Source organism: Sapajus apella, unplaced genomic scaffold (genome assembly GCF_009761245.1).
Source record: "Sapajus apella isolate SASKATOON/1434 unplaced genomic scaffold, GSC_monkey_1.0 scaffold32, whole genome shotgun sequence".
NCBI lineage: Eukaryota > Metazoa > Chordata > Mammalia > Primates > Cebidae > Sapajus > Sapajus apella.
Window position 1 is genome coordinate 19,222,997 of NW_022436972.1, and position 15,975 is coordinate 19,238,971.

Genomic DNA, 15,975 nt, shown 5'->3' on the forward strand with positions numbered 1-15,975 from the left:
CATTGCAACCTCCGCCTCCCAGGTCAAGTGATTCTCCTGCTCTAGCCTCCCAAGTAGCTGGGATTACAGTCATCCACCACCACACTCAACTCATTTTTGTATTTAGTAGAGACAGGGTTTCACCATGTTGGCCAGGTTGGTCCCGAACTTCTGATCTCAGGTGATCCACCCACCTCAGCCTCCCAAAGCTCTGGGATTACAGGTGTGAGCCACCACACCCGGCTTGCCTATCACCTTCTAATATGTCATGTAATGGATTTATGTTTTATTTTCAATGCCTCTTGCTGAAAATGTAAATTCCATGAGGGTAAACTCCATACTTACCTAGCTCAATAAGTATGTGTTAAATGGATTAGAATGGGAAAACTAAGTTTCACAGAGACTAAGTACCTAGTCAGAATTTCGTAACAGGGCAAGGCTAGGACTCAAAGCCAGGTCTTGTGACTTCAAGTGCATTACTATTTTCACTGTGCAACACTTACATTCCTCAGCCGCTCTCTACCCTAAGGCTTAAGCTGATTGCACAGGCCCTCAGGCAGTAGAGGCTAGCTTTGCAGAGGGGCTGAGAGACCCTAGGACAGGAAGCCAGCAGAGAAGGGAGGAACCACGAGGCCAGGCTGAGGCTGAAAGGTGAGTCAGGTTTCTCAGGAAGCCTGTCAGGAGGCTGACTGCTCAATCTAACTGAGTCTGTGTGGGCCTGCCTCCTGGGTTAATAGCACAGATGCACTGCTCCGAATCCAATAAATGGGAATTATCAGAAGGCTAACCTCTCCAAGTCAGGACTGCAGATAGTAACAGACACTTTATAGGGAATTTTAATCTACAAAGCAATTTATGAAAGTCACAGATTAATCCTCTTATGATTCCCAGGATGTGGGCAAGATAAAGATAGCAGAACTTGAAAATAATCAAATATGTGAAAGAAATACAGCAAGAAGTCTCATGAGATGGCTGAAGAGAACCCAGAAAAGCTTACCTAGTCTCAAGCACCCAAATGTTCCCATCACTGCCAACAACTTGTAGGACCACTTCAACTCTAGAATCTGTACATGTTCTATCAGTGAGAAATGCTGATCAATATCCTACCTGTACAATTTCTCTCCGAATAGCACAGACCTTGTAACATTTAAGTAAATGACCCCAAAAATCATCTTTTCTTGAATCATATAAAGTGGCTGTCCAATAGAGTAGCCACTAGCCATATATATTGCCATTTCATTTTAATCAATTTAAAATTAGCATTCGACTCCTGTCTCACCAGCCACATTTTCCGTGGTCAGTAGACACACATGGCTGGTGGCTAGTGAATTGGGCAGTACAGATATGGAACCCCTCCATCACAGAAAGTCCCAATGGACATTGCTGCTCCAGGTACAGCCCAGGTGACACAGGACTGGTTCAGGTCAGCATCTTTCCCCAGTAGAGCCAGGATTGTTTTGTATTGCAGTCTGTTGCTAGAACTTAAGGCTGATGTCTCTTAGGTTGCTTTTCTTTTCTCTTGATGAACTTTGAGCCACTGCTTCATCTTGTCCTGCCTTTCTAGGCATGTAAGACTTTGGTTTTTGTTATATACTCACTGACCTTAAATCTCCAGCGGCTGAACCTCTATCCTCCCTATCACTTGCAGTCTTCCTTCTCAGCCAGCTGAAACATGAAGTTTAAGACAATCTATTTACTGGTATCTCATTATTTGAGATATCATTAAATTAATCCTCTATATTTAAATTAAAGATGCAGAGCATGATCAGGGATCATACCAGGAAGTAGATGAGGAAAGATGGAAAAGTATGTCTTAGGGTGACTCAGCAAGATCTGGAGGAAGGAAAATTAGGTTTGACATGAATGGTTAACCCATAGGCAGTAAAGCTAATGTTAACATCTACAGGGGTTTTAGACACATATTTTAAGAATATGTGAAATATACCTATAGTCAATATGAGGTTATACTGGGTGAATTTAAAGACAAAATGATCTTCCAACCAAAAAAAAAAAAAAAAACAAAAAACCTCTTTACAAATATAGTAGAGAAAGCAAGAAGCTTTATTATTGAATAAACATTAAACCAGAATGTGATACACATCACAGGGAATCCACTGAGGGATTGCAAAGACAAATCTCACTCTTTTATACAGACACTCTTTTATGCCAGATGCATCCTACTACATAGGCATTCTCTAGATAAACAACTACCCAGTCCTCAAATAAGAGGACTTGACAGCACCACGTGTCTCACATAGTTCATCCTAAATATACCTGGTAATTGGGGTGACCATCTGTGTTAGCTAATTAGTGTCATATAAAGAGAAAAATAAACTTCTCACATCTTAAGACAAGAAGTAGTTTTGCAACTTGGACGAAGAGGCTCCTACCTTCTTACTGAAGCTGCAAGATAGGAGTGTTGTCTCCTTCATGACAGAGAAATGGCTCTTGGTCCTAGAAAAAAAGACACTCCTGGCTTGTAAGACCTGCGAGGGCCTTTTAAAATGTTTTTCATCTCATGGAGCCAAAGAAAGAATTTATAATTACAAGGGGTTTTTTTTTTTTTTTTGCTGTTTTGTTTTTTTAAGTTCAGGGGTACCTGTGCAGTTTTGTCACACAGGTAAACTTGTGTCATGGCAATTTGTTGTACCGATTATTTCATCACCCAGGTATTAAGCCTGGTACCCATTAGTTATTTTTCCTGATCATCTAACTCCCTCCCATGCCCCACCCTCCAACAGGCCCCAGTGTGTGTTGTTCCCACATGTGTCCATGTGATCACATCATTTAGCTCCCACTTCTATGTGAGAACATGTATTTGGTTTAGTTTGCTAAGGATAATGGCTTCCAGGCTCCATCCATGTCCCTGCAAAGGACATGATGTTGTTCTTATGACTGCATAGTATTCCATGGTATATATGTACCGTATCCATTCTATCATTGATAGGCATTTAGGTTGATTCCATGTCTTTGCTACTGTGAATAGTGCTGCAGTAAACATGTGTTCATGTGTCTTTATAATAGAATGATTTATATTCCTTTGGGTATATACCCAGTAATGGGATTGCTGGGTCAAATGGTATTTCTGCCTGTAGGTCTTTCAGGAACTACCACGCTGACTTTCACAATGGTTTAACTAATTTACACTCCCAATCACCTTGTATAAGCATTCCTTTTTCTCCACAACCTCACCAGCATGTTATTTTTTGACTTCTTAATAATTACCATTCTGATTGGCGTGTGATGGTATCTCATTATGGTTTTGATTTTCAAAAGATCAGTGACATTGAGCTTTTTTTTTTTATATTATTGTCTTTTTCTTTTTTTTTTTTTTTCTTTTTTTCTTTGGATTTTGAGAGTCTCACTGTGTTGCCCAGGCTGGAGTGCAGTGGCAGCTTACTGCAGAGCTCACTACCGCTTTCAACTCCTGGGCTCAACCTATCCTTCCACCTCAGCCTCCCAAAGTGCTGAAGTGCATAGGTATGAGCTACCATACCAAGCCAATTATTAGTTTACAAAGGAAAATGCTCTAAGAGAAGGGAACTTCTGATTCTTTTAATTGTTTAAGCATCAGAGCTATCACACTGGATTCTCTTATTTTTAAAAGAGAATTAAGCCTTTTATTTTTCAAGTATATTTGCCCTTATAATCTTAAGAATTAAGAATTTTGTGGCTTGCGCAGTGGCTCACATCTGTAATCCCAGCATTTTGGAAGGCGAAGGCCGGCGGATCATGAGGTCAGGAGTTCGAGACCAGCCTGACCAACATGGTGAACCCTCATCTCTACTAAAAATACAAAAAGTAGCTGGGTGTGGTGGCAAATGCCTGTAATCCTAGCTACTCGAGAGGCTGAGGCAGGAGAATCGCTCGAACCCAGGAGGCGAAAGTTGCAGGGAGCTGAGATCATGCCATTGCACACCAGCCTGGGCAACAGAGCAAAACTCCATCTCAGAAAAAAAAAAAAAAAAAAAAGGTTCTATATAACCATTTATAGTTTCACTTTTGACTAATTGTTGAGAAAATAAGCCTTAAAAGAGTCAAAATTGCAGTTTATTTCAGATAAATTTTTATTCTCAAATGCCCACAGTAACTAGTGTTATTCCAGAAAGAATATCAGCGAGTAGAGGTCCTTAGGGTATCTTGAGGATTAAATTGAAATGTTTTACAATTAGCAATTTCTGTCATTTATGCAGAAATGACTGGCAAGTGCCTGAAAACAGTCTAAGTATTTTAATTATTCCCCAATAATTTTATGTCATTGTAGAACAAATACCATTTTATAGGTAGTGCAAACAGGTAGTGCAAATAATTAAAACTGGTATTTTAATTATCCCCCAATAATTTTATACCATTGTAGAACAAATACCATTTTATAGGTAGTATAAACAGTATCTTCTACATGTTCTGACAATGGCGGCATTCAAATTAAGTTTTATTATGTGAACCAGGCATATCACAAGCTATTTATTATCAACTAGAGAGCACTTCTAGAGTTAGCTGACCCAACATAAATTATAAGTTGTCTCAAATAGTTCATTTAGCAGAAGCCACTAACAAATGTGATTTCCAGCCAGTTTTGGTTTCCTGTCTCTCTTTTCTGTTTCTGGAGTTTCATATTGTGGGGGGAGGGTCTCTATATTCCCCCAAAGTCACCATTTATCTTCCCAAAATGGATTACACAATACCTCCCCCAACCTGGCTAATTTTATTTTTTCTGTTTTCGTTTTATTAAACTTGATAGCAGAATGTAGATTCCCTAATAATACATTCATTTGCATAGAACAGGCCCATGTGTTACACAGTTCTTAACTTTGCACTCCTGGAGTGTGATACCTACCAGACAGTAGGCCCTTAGTGATGGATGTGATGTATATTAAAAACACTTCAAAAGGAATTACTTGCTTTGAGTCTATCTCCTCTAATGTACAATATACTTAAGCTGATTGGTCCAAAACCACATATGCATTTCCTATATGCTGTGTACTGACTTTTGGGCTTAAGTACACTTACAGAAGACATAGTAATTTATTTAATTATAATAAATCTAGCAAGGAACCGACTTATATCTGGTTCTCTATTTTACACATTTGGACAGAGGTTGTTGAGGTCCATGGCTAATTTCTTATGTTAGAAATTATCAGGATCCTGGACCACAGGCCCAGAAACTAAAAGACAACAATAGCAAAGCAGAATCTAATTTGTGTCTTACAGGCAGACAAGGAGCTTGTCTCCATGTGCATCCAATATTCCTCATTATCTAGAGTTCTTTTGCAATATATAGAGGCAGGACAAAACCAAAACTGACTTCAGTTTGCGGAGTTATTGATCCATAAAGTTTTGGCAATAACGATTAGTTAAGCCACAGAAGGGCCCTCCTCTTGGAAATTGTAAGATAGGCCAAAATGATCTCTTCCAACTCTTAAGAGTGCCGTTTTCCCTCTTCCAAACACTAATTTCTCTGAAATAATCCACTCCTCAAAACTTCCGTCCTCACAGAACCTCTATTTGGGCAAAGATATTAATTGATAGACCTTATGGGTTCTCAGTTATTGCCTCTGCGGATGTGTTTGCATTTTAAACAGAAGCCGGTAAGTTCAAAATGCTTGATAGATCCAAAGAAACAAATCTGTGATGGGAAACCAGGAAGGTGAGGGAACCAATCTAAGAACAGGCCTTTCCAATGTCTCCTAAATGATAATCCCAGAAGCAACTGTCCGCCTTTGCCCACAGCTGGTTCCATTCAGAAAAGAAATTGGGTTGGTATTTCTTGTTGCTGTGTCACGTCTGAAGGTAATGAAAATTGGTAATGGCTTTGAGGATAAGGGAAGTAAAATGTCTACAATCTAAAAATGTGTGAGAAGAAAGCTGCTAGCCAATGAATCTTTAGAAGAAAAAAGTAAATCACTTCTTTTGCACGTCACCTCAAGTTTTCAAATATCAGAAATACTAACACAATAGAATTGTCTTACTTCTTCTCCTTTTCTTACCTCTGAGCTTTCCTCCTCATTCCCCTCTGAACCTAGCTGCTTTCATTTTGTAATTTCGGTTCAATTTCCTACCCTCTATTATGAGATAACGAGGACATTTTAAAAGAATAAATTTATATTTTCCCACTTAGTCAGCTTTCCATTCCTGCCTACAACAAAAACATCTGGTGAGTCTAATTTTAAGTAATCAACCTTTTCAGTGTGGTGATTAAGAGATATATATCTGAATTTGCATTTCATTTGTGGAAATTCTGCCTGGGAGCCATTCGTTTTGCATCAAGCTCCCTTTGCTTTTCATTACTCCCTCCCTCACCTTTCCCTGTGGTCAACCTGCCTGAATAAGCAGTTCTGTTTCATCGGTCTCAAGCTCTGCAATGGAAAACCATTAGCAAATCTTGTTAATAGTAACCCATCAAACTTCATTATTTCAGTAATGGAATCTGTCAAGGTCAGCCACTGATAGCTGTTAATGGCCGCTTTGTTGATAAATCTGGGGTAAATGCAGTAATATTCATTTTAAGCAAATAAAATATGTTCTGATTAAGAATTCATTCTGCCCAGTTGGAGTCCAATTAAGCCAGCTTCTGGATGGAGGCTCACCCAGGATCTCTCCACTTAAGGAATACATTCACAAAGTTTGATTTTTTTTTTCAATAAAGCTCTTCTCTGTCCTTGGAAGAGATAAAACTTTGTCTTCAATCCAAAAGAACATAAGGGTGATTGTTCTGCAATCGTCCCTTGCCACAAACCTAACTTCTGACCCTGACACAAACACGTGCATACAGACCTGCCCATCTGCTTACCCTATTTGAGGCTATGGTTCTGCTTAATGTTAACCTAACTTGTTCATGATTAGCAATGGAGATCTTTTCTTATGTTAGTCTATGTGGTTATTATGGAAGTTTCCATGTGTTATGTGGCAACAGAAATTAGATTCTGGGTTTAGATTAGAAGTCTAGGCAGGTATGATCTTCAAAATATTTACCAACCTGTACAGCACAGACACCAACCAAGTTGAATACACACAGGCCTCAGCACCACAGCTGGGGCACACTGGGCCAGGTGGTAGGCCTTAAGCTGTGGGTTGAGAATTCTGAGAATTCCTTGAGAAGTGTAAATAGAAGAGTAAGTAAGGGCTGGGGGAACTTCAGGGCTCTGAGCAGAGGCTATTGATTTGAGTATAGAAGGAGTTTGAATTTTACCAACCAGTATGGCCATAAAAATGATACTGGCTAAAAAGAGCCTTGAGAACAGGAATCTCAACTGTTCTCTAGCTGTGAACTTAATTAGTATTTATAGGATGGGGACGATGCCAGGCATAAAGCTGCCACTTGCTATACCCAGGAAAAGGCAGGAGGCTCAATCTTCACCTGTATCAGTCCATTCTGCATTGCCATAAACACTGGACTGAGGCTGGGTAATTTATAAAGAAAAGAGGTTTAATTGGATCACGGTTGTGCAGGCTGCACAGGAAGCATAGCAGCTTCTGGGGAGGCCTCAGGAAACTTTCAATCACGGCAGAAGGGGAAGCAGGCACGAATTATGTGGCCCAGAGTGGGAGGAAGGCGAGGGAGGAGTTTACACACTTGTCAACAGCCAGATCTCCTGAGAACTCTCTCATGAAACAGCACTAGATGGATGGTACTGAACCATCAGAAACCACCCCCATGATCCAATCACCTCCCACCGGCCCCACCTCCACACTGGCGATTACAATTCGACAGGAGATTTCGGCAGGGAAACAGATCCAAACCATATCAACCCTCAGACCTTATATTGAGAGAATAAATATGTAAATAAAAATATAATTTTAAGCTGATGAATTGGTATGGATGACAGGACATAGTGCCATGATGGTAGCGATGGGGCCTGCTTGGAGAAGGTGTTCAGGGAATGCTTTTCTGACCATTTTTATCTCTGCTGAAACTTGAAGACTGAGCAGAATCAGCCATATGATAGCCTTTGAGGACTTGGACAAATTGTAGTTCTCTTCAACAGAAGACTTTAAGTATCTGATTATTTGGGAAAGAGATCCCTGCAAACACCGAGTTGTATTTTGTCCATTTTTAACATGTTTAGTATCTTTCCTTTCAAAAAAGAGATAAAGTAGTTTTGCAAAAAGAACTAATTCCCAAGCCTTAATATTAACAAAAAGGGTAAAGTGATGCCAACTTCTTCACTGCAGATAAAAGTAATTAAAATTGCTGTTTTTTCTAGAGATCAAGAATTCAAATGTCTTAGTGACTCATAATTTTTCAGTCAATTGTAAAATCAGGGTTTATGGCACATCTGCCCTGCTTTTCTCAGACCTGCACCTTGCCATTCTGCTTCTGAGATGGATAGTGCCCAGCTCACCAAATGGCCCACCATCAGCCAAGCCGGAACCCTGAATATCATCCTTGCCATCTTTCTTGCCTCCCATATTTAGTCTATGGCTACCACTATCATTTCTGCCACCTTAGTATCTCTTAAATTCATTCCTGCTTCCTCATCCTCTCTGCCCAGTCTCAGTTTAGGACTTGATCTTTTGACATGCATACTACTAGATTATTTTAACCGGTCTGATTTATTTTCATTTCCAGCTCACATTCATGCCAGTGCCAGACTAATTTCTAAAACCAATATGATCCGGTCTCTCGCCTGTCTAAAATATTGTATTTGCTCTATCTCATTCCTTAGGCATAAAACATGACAGGCAAAACCCATCAAGAATTATCCCCTGCCTCCCTTTCACACCCTCTGTATTACCTGCAATTCCTTGTGGCGCTTTGGTCTCACCACCGTTCCCCAACTTCCAAGTACTTCCTGCCACACCTCCTTACTACTCTTCATCCTCCAAGGCAGCTCAGTACTCTTTCCTTCCTGGAGTCACCTGTCCTGAGAGCTGTCTGAGTGAAGGGCCATCAGACTCAGGTACCTCTTTCCCAAGCAGCTCTGCTTGGATATACTTTATGTATATCTAGTCAGTATGTCTAAAACTGAATCGTCAGCTTCCCCTCAAAACTTTGCTTTGCTGTCTGAGTTCTAAAGCTCCACTGAGAGGTACCACTCTTACAAAGATCAATTCTTTAGCCTTCATTTTCTTCCTTGCACCTCCCCCGAAACAATCACTATGCCATGCTGATGCTGCCTGCCACTGTCATAGGAGTCCCCCACCTTTGTTCCCAGTGGCACTATTTGTCATTTCTCATTTCTCACCTTGCTTACTGCAGCAGCCTCCTTACTGGACTAGTTTCCCCCTAATCCATCCACCAAACAGCCAAGTCGTCATCTGAAACATTTCCATTCTCTGCTCAAAGTCATTTAGTAGCTTCCCATTGCCCTCAGGATAGAGGTAAATCTTCTCCAAATGGCTTGCAAGGTCCTTTGAGATGTGGCTTCTGCCTACACGTCTCCATGCTTCTCTCCCCTGAGGATCCTTACCTCATATCAAATTACTTTCGTTTCTTAAATGTGCTGTGCTTTCTTGCCTCAGGGGTATTCATCTAATTTGTCTGGATAAGCCCTTCGTGGTTTTGAGGCCTGGGCTATCACTTTGTACAGAAACGTTTTTTGATTAGCTCTCAAATTCAAGTGAAATGCCCCTCCCTACTTACTATGGTCTGAATGTGTCTCCCCAAAATTCACCGGTATAAATGTAATCACCAGTGTGATTATGTGTTTGGAGGTGAGTCCTTTGAGAGGTGGTTAAATCATGAAAAGAGCTCGCAGGAATGAGAGTACAGCTGTTATCCAAGGGGCCCTACAGAGCTGCCTTGGCCCTTCCACCCTATGAGGATGCAGTGAGCAGGTGCCAATTATGAAATGGGCAAACTGCCCTCACTAGACACCGAATCTGCTGGTGCCTTCATCTTACATTTCCCAGCCTGGAGAACGTGGGCAATGAATTTCTGTTATTTACAAGCTACCCAGACTGTGGCAGTTCATTCTAGCAGCCTGAATGGATGAAGATGCTAGTACTCCTTTCAGTACCTTTCATCCTCACATGGAATTATAAATGCTTCCTACTTAACTGAGCTCCATGATTACAGGAACTGTTATCATGCCCCTGCTATCATGTGGTTGTTTTCAACAAGTTTAGCATTGTGCCGGCACTTAGTAGATATTCACTAAGTATTTGCCAGATGAATAGGTTTGTTGTATAATTAGATAACCCTCTTAACCTAATCTGCAAATCCTTCATGAGGGACCTTCATCCCAGGATGGAAGTACATACATAAGAGTCATCCTACTAGATGATACGAATGGCCCATTCAGCCTAGTATTTTTTTTTTTTTAACTAAAAGAGTTAAAGCCTACTGGGGAAGGATTTCGTGACCTTCACTTCCACAAACTTTAAGGTACAAGACTCATATCCATTTAGAAGACCCGCATCCCAAGTGTAGGGATCGCCAAGCTTGACATTCATTGAAAAGGGTCTTCTTCAAAACCCTGCTGCATTTTCTACCTCTTGAATTTCATAAACTTGCAGTGTATGAAGAAACGCTTCACACTTGCTTGGTTCGGAAAATAAAACTTAAGTAATTGGGTTTATTGAAGTGTCATTAAAAAGATAAAACGTTGTACCTAGGTATTTGCATTTATTTCAAACCCTTTGTAAATGGTGCATTAGTTTAATTATAAACCTATGAGGGATTGTTTTGCTTTTTATTGTAATGAATTTTTAGAAATTTAAATTGTATAGTCTTACAAAAGAGATGAGAGCATACTGTCAGGGACAAAGACATACTTGAATATTCTCCACTCGCTGTCTAGAGCACGCTTTTCTAAGCTAAACATATGGCCAGAGATGAAGCAAGGCAAGGGATTGCTTTGTTCTACGTGTTCTGTCCCAAACCCACACTGGGCCTCTGATGTTATTTTGGAATGTCAAAGAACATACCAGTCGGGAAGAAGGCATAAGGAGGAGACCATGGTAGCCAGAGGAAATACCATTTGCACCAGTGCCCAAAGCTGTTTCAGACTTTTGGCGCCCTTGCTTTCAGAGACCCCACCCATGTCACATATTATGCATAGTATGCCACATTAAATGTAACTGTATATACTCTACTATCAGCTGATCTGGCTCGTGGACATGTTATGTTTTAGATATTTACATTTTTTTTTTTTGTTCTCGAGGAGTCTTGCTCTGTTGCCAGGCTGGAATTCAGTGGCACAATCTCAGCTCACCGCAGCCTCTGCTCCCCCACACCCAAGGTTCAACAATTCTCCTGCCTCAGCCTCCCAAGTAGCTGGGACTACAGGCACGTGCCACCACACCCGGCTAGTTTTTGTATTTTTAGTAGAGACGGGGTTTCACCATGTTGGCCAGGCTGGTCTCGACATCTTATCCTCATGATCTGCCCACCTCAGCCTCCCAAAATGCTGGGATTACAGGTGTGAGCCACCATGCCCAGCCTAAATTAAATATGTATTAATTATGAGATTGAATTTTGGGGGGAGCAATATTTCCTTTTCTCTGTCTTAAATTTTTTGTAGCAAAGTTTTCACCTGCCTACTGGCCACCCCACCTCCGGCATTTTTAGGGAGGGAAAGCTTTTGGGTTCCGTCTCCAGTTTACATGTTCCCTGGCCACACAGAATGGAGAATGTCCCAAAAGCCTAAGGGAAATCCAATGAAAAAAGCAGCCTGTATACCTCCCACTTGAGACCACCTTCCCCATCCACCCACACTGAACTGGGAATGCAGAAATTGAGACAGCTACCCAATGAGATTGATTTATATCTCACACAAAGCTCCACCCACCAGAAAATATATTTGACCACATCCTGTGAGACTGCCCCTCTGAAGGTCACAGTGGTTGCATATCAGCCTTTTCACACGTTTCCATAGAAAAACAAGGAGTTCCCTTGAGTTTAACTAATCTATAGTATCACTTCTCCTGGAAGGCAGAGTGAGACAAAAGGGGGTGTACTGGTTTCTGAGGGCTACCGTAATGAAGTACCACAAACTCATTCGCTTAAACCAACAGATTTACTTTGTCACAGTTCTGGAGGTCAGAATTCTGGGAATCAAGGTGCTAGCAGGATTGGATCCTTCTGAGGGCTGTGAGGGAGAGGCAGTTCTATGGCTTTTCCTTTTTTCCTATGGCTGCAGCAGCAGCTGCAGCTGCCAGAGGCTTGGGGCTTTATTTTTGTGGCGGCAGGGGCGGGAGGGCCATTCTGTCACTTTGCCTCAGTTGAGCATCTAGGAAGTATTAAAACTGTGAAGCTTTCTCAGTGCACTTTGAACCTGGAAAACAATCCCAACAGGCCCGTGGGACCATGACTTAGGGAGGTGGGACACACCCACCCCTGTGACATCCAAGGAACCAAACCCACAAGCCAAACAATAAAATAAATTCTGTACTCCTCCCCACCAAAAAAAGATGACATTAGTCATCTTTGGTGTTCCTGACTTGCAGTGCCATCTCCCAGTCCCTGCCTTCATCTTCACTTAGTGTCGTCCCAGTGTGCACATGTCTGTGTCCGAATTTTTCTTTTCTTTTGAGACGGAGTTTCGCTCTTGTTACCCAGGCTGGAGTGCAATGGCGCGATCTCGGCTCACCGCAACCTCCGCCTCCTGGGTTCAGGCAATTCTCCTGCCTCAGTCTCCTGAGTAGCTGGGATTACAGGCACGTGCCACCATGCCCGGCTAAGTTTTTGTAGTTTTTAGTAGAGACGGGGTTTCACCATGTTGACCAGGATGGTCTCGATCTGTTGACCTCGTGATCCACCCGCCTTGGCCTCCCAAAGTGCTGGGATTACAGGCTTGAGCCACCGCGCCCGGCCCGAATTTTTCTTTTTATAAGGTCAGTCACAGTGGATTAGGGCCCACCTAATGACCTTACTTTAACTTACTCATCTACAAAGGCATCTATTCCCAAACAAGATCACATTCACAGCTACTGGGGATCATCTGAGGGGACATAGTTCCACCATAACAGGGTGGGGAGGGATCTGTGATTTCCTGGCCAAAGGCATTATTCTGTTGCTGTCTGGAACGCTATCAAAATGTTAATTATGTTATCACATCTCTCTCCCTAGGAGTCCCTGCTGACTTCTGCTATTGACCGTGTAAGATCGTACAACTCCAGGGCAAATTTCAGCCTCAAAAGAACTGATGTCAGAGCCAGAGATGGGGATAATGATATTTTGTTCTGATATAGGCTCAAAGTCACTATTTGAAGTCCTGGCTATGAAAATTAGTTCCAGCAGCTTTCACCGAAAGCTGGTCCAAGTCTGAAATGAACTAAATTGCACGAGCTCTATTATGTGCCCCTCTTGTAACATAAAAATCTAATAAAACAGCAAAGTATAATAGATAATCCTAACAGAGGAGCAAGCACAAAGGTGTGGCAGCTGAGGAACACCTAAGCTTGTGCTCTTTGTGATGCCACCTATTAGAAACATTGCTGATCCTCCCGTCGACTCCAGTTAATGTTTCTGTTCTGTTCAAGCTGAACATGTTCAAATTCAGCTAATGTCTATGAGCATCTCCTGAAAGCCCATCACTGCTAGGCACTTTTCCATTTTATCTCACTGAATCCTCACAACTCTGAGAAAAGAAACTTGTTTTCTTAGCTAAGAATCAAATCTAGACTTGACACTTTAACTGTGCTGGGCGCGCCCCCCCCCCACACTATTTAACATTCCAAAGCAAAGTACCCATGCTACCGATGACTGGGACCCCCAGCTCAGTCACTTGGGCTAGCTTTTCCTATAGTCTTTCAGGATTGAAAGAGTCGAGCTGTCAGGTCCTGTTACAAAAGTGGGCTAACTGGAACTGTAGACTTTCTCCTTTAAACCTAACACAAGGAAAACATTGGTGAGTCAAAACTAGCATAAAAACTGTAAAAATCCTCCGGAAAAATAGACGCTCACAAAGTCCATGTATGGAAGAGAAATGTAGCCCATAAATTTCTAGGCACATGAAAAGTACAACTGTAAAACTAAGATGTTTTAGATAGAGGCGAGCTGAGAGCTACAGGCAGCGCAGATGCTGCCCTGGAAGAGTATCCACGCAACCCTGGACAGGAGCCGGCCCACCCAGTGACCATGACAACGCAGAGAAAAAGCAACGTCAGCCCAATGTCTTCTCCAGCATGTGAGGTGGCTTCAGGATAGGGCTGGCACTGGGGATCTCAACCTTAGCAGCACATTAGAATCATCTGGGGAGCTTTAAACAGCCTGATGCCCTTGGTCTCACCTGCACTGCATAAAATCAGAATCTCTATGGATTCAACCCACCATCAGTGTTTAAGGCTGCCAGGTGATTCCAGTGTGCTGCCAACAACCACTGAGAGCACACAGCAAGGGAAGAGAGCAAGCAGCTGGCTTCTGAGCTCTTTCTCCTGCCAGCCCAAGGGTTAGGGGGTTGGGAGCCAGAGCAGTGGACCAGGCAGATGCACATGGAGGTGTCCAGCAAGATATGGGCAGATGGAGGATCCTGGAGCCCACATTTCAGTGCTGGAGGCCATCTGCCCTAAGGTCCGCCCTCCCTTTCTTCCTAAGCAAAATTCCAGGAGGTGTGCAGGCTGTAACCCCTTCTGCTGATGTACGACATCAATCACGGCATCTTATATGCCCGGGGGTGGGGGAGGGGTGGATATAAAGTCACAGGAAAAAATTTCTTGGCATATGAGAAGCACAATCTCTATAAGATAAAGACAACAAGCAGACCAACTTTTACCCAACAATTCAGGAATAACGCACTATATTAAGGAGAAAAAGAAAAATCAGATTGATACAGACTGCAATACTGGATGCTGCATGATAAATAAGCATAAGAATTACCAGAAACCTTATAGAAAAAAAAAAAAAAAAACAACTATTGTAGGACAGACAAGACCTAAGTAGATAAAAAGACATAACATGTTCAAATTACTGGGGTAACTTAGCATTGTAAACTGTACAATTAAGGTGTTCATTTTCCACCAGATTTATCTGCAGTTTTAACAGTTTTAATCCAAGTGTTAAAATTTTTGAGGAGCATGACAAAGTGATTCTAAAATGTTTATGGGAAAATAAAAGTTGATTACACCCATAGCTTGTATGTGGACAGGACGAGGAAAGAAACCAGGGTTTCCGTCTCCAAGTCTGGTGCTAATTTCACCCCACCTGTCTACAGCTGTGAACTGCATTTTAATGGCACATAAAGAAATACACTGAATGCAACGCCACTTCTTAAATCATAGAACAATTATCCTGCTCACAGGAAAGCTTAGACGTTAACACATCAGTCTGAACAGCATTATAACTCATCGAGTCTGTCCCTTCGACAGAGAATTTTTGTAGAGAATGCCACTCCAAACGCACAGGAACTAAGGCTATGACCGCAGTGGGAAGAGGGGAGCGCTGGGTGTAGGCAGACGCGGCCAGCCCAGCCGAGAGAGCCCCGCTTTGCTGACTACCTCCATGAGCATGAGCACCTACAGCACCGCCCAAGCGCCGGGGCAGGAGGGGTTCCAGCAATGTGTGCCCGCTTCCTCCTGCTGCTGTAGCAATGCCCACAAACTGAAACAACGCCGCTGCTGTTGTTTTAAACCGACAGAAATTTATGACTTACGGTTTTAGATGTGAAAAGTCCAAAATGGGTCTCACCAGGTCAAAACCAAGGTGTCAGCAGAGCTGCGTTCTTTCAGCAGGCACTAGGAGAAAAAATGTCACTGGCCCTTACCAGCTTCCAGAAGCCACTTGCACTCCTCGGCCCCGGGTCCTTTTTCCTGTAGCTTCAGAGGCAGCCAGCACAGGTAGAATCCCGCTCTCACTGAATCGCTTTGACCCCACGCACCTTCCTCCCTCATTCCCTTTTAAGGAAACCTGGGATTACATTGGGTCCACCTGGTTAATCCAGGGCATGCTCTTTATTTCCAGGTCAGCTGTTTGGCATCTTTAATTCCCATCTGCAGCTTTAATTTTTCCTTGCCATATAACACAACATATTCACAGCTTCCAAGAGTCCGACGTAGACATCTTTGGGGACCATTATTCTGCCGATTACAAAATGCATCAAGTTCAAACATTTAGCA

At 42.3% G+C, this 15,975-nt stretch overlaps 1 protein-coding gene across 2 annotated transcripts in view; it reads left to right on the forward strand.

Annotated features, from left to right (window-relative positions):
- HTR2A (5-hydroxytryptamine receptor 2A) overlaps nucleotides 1–15,975 on the forward strand; it is a 66,461-nt gene that overhangs the window by 28,306 nt on the left and 22,180 nt on the right. The window lies entirely within an intron of this gene.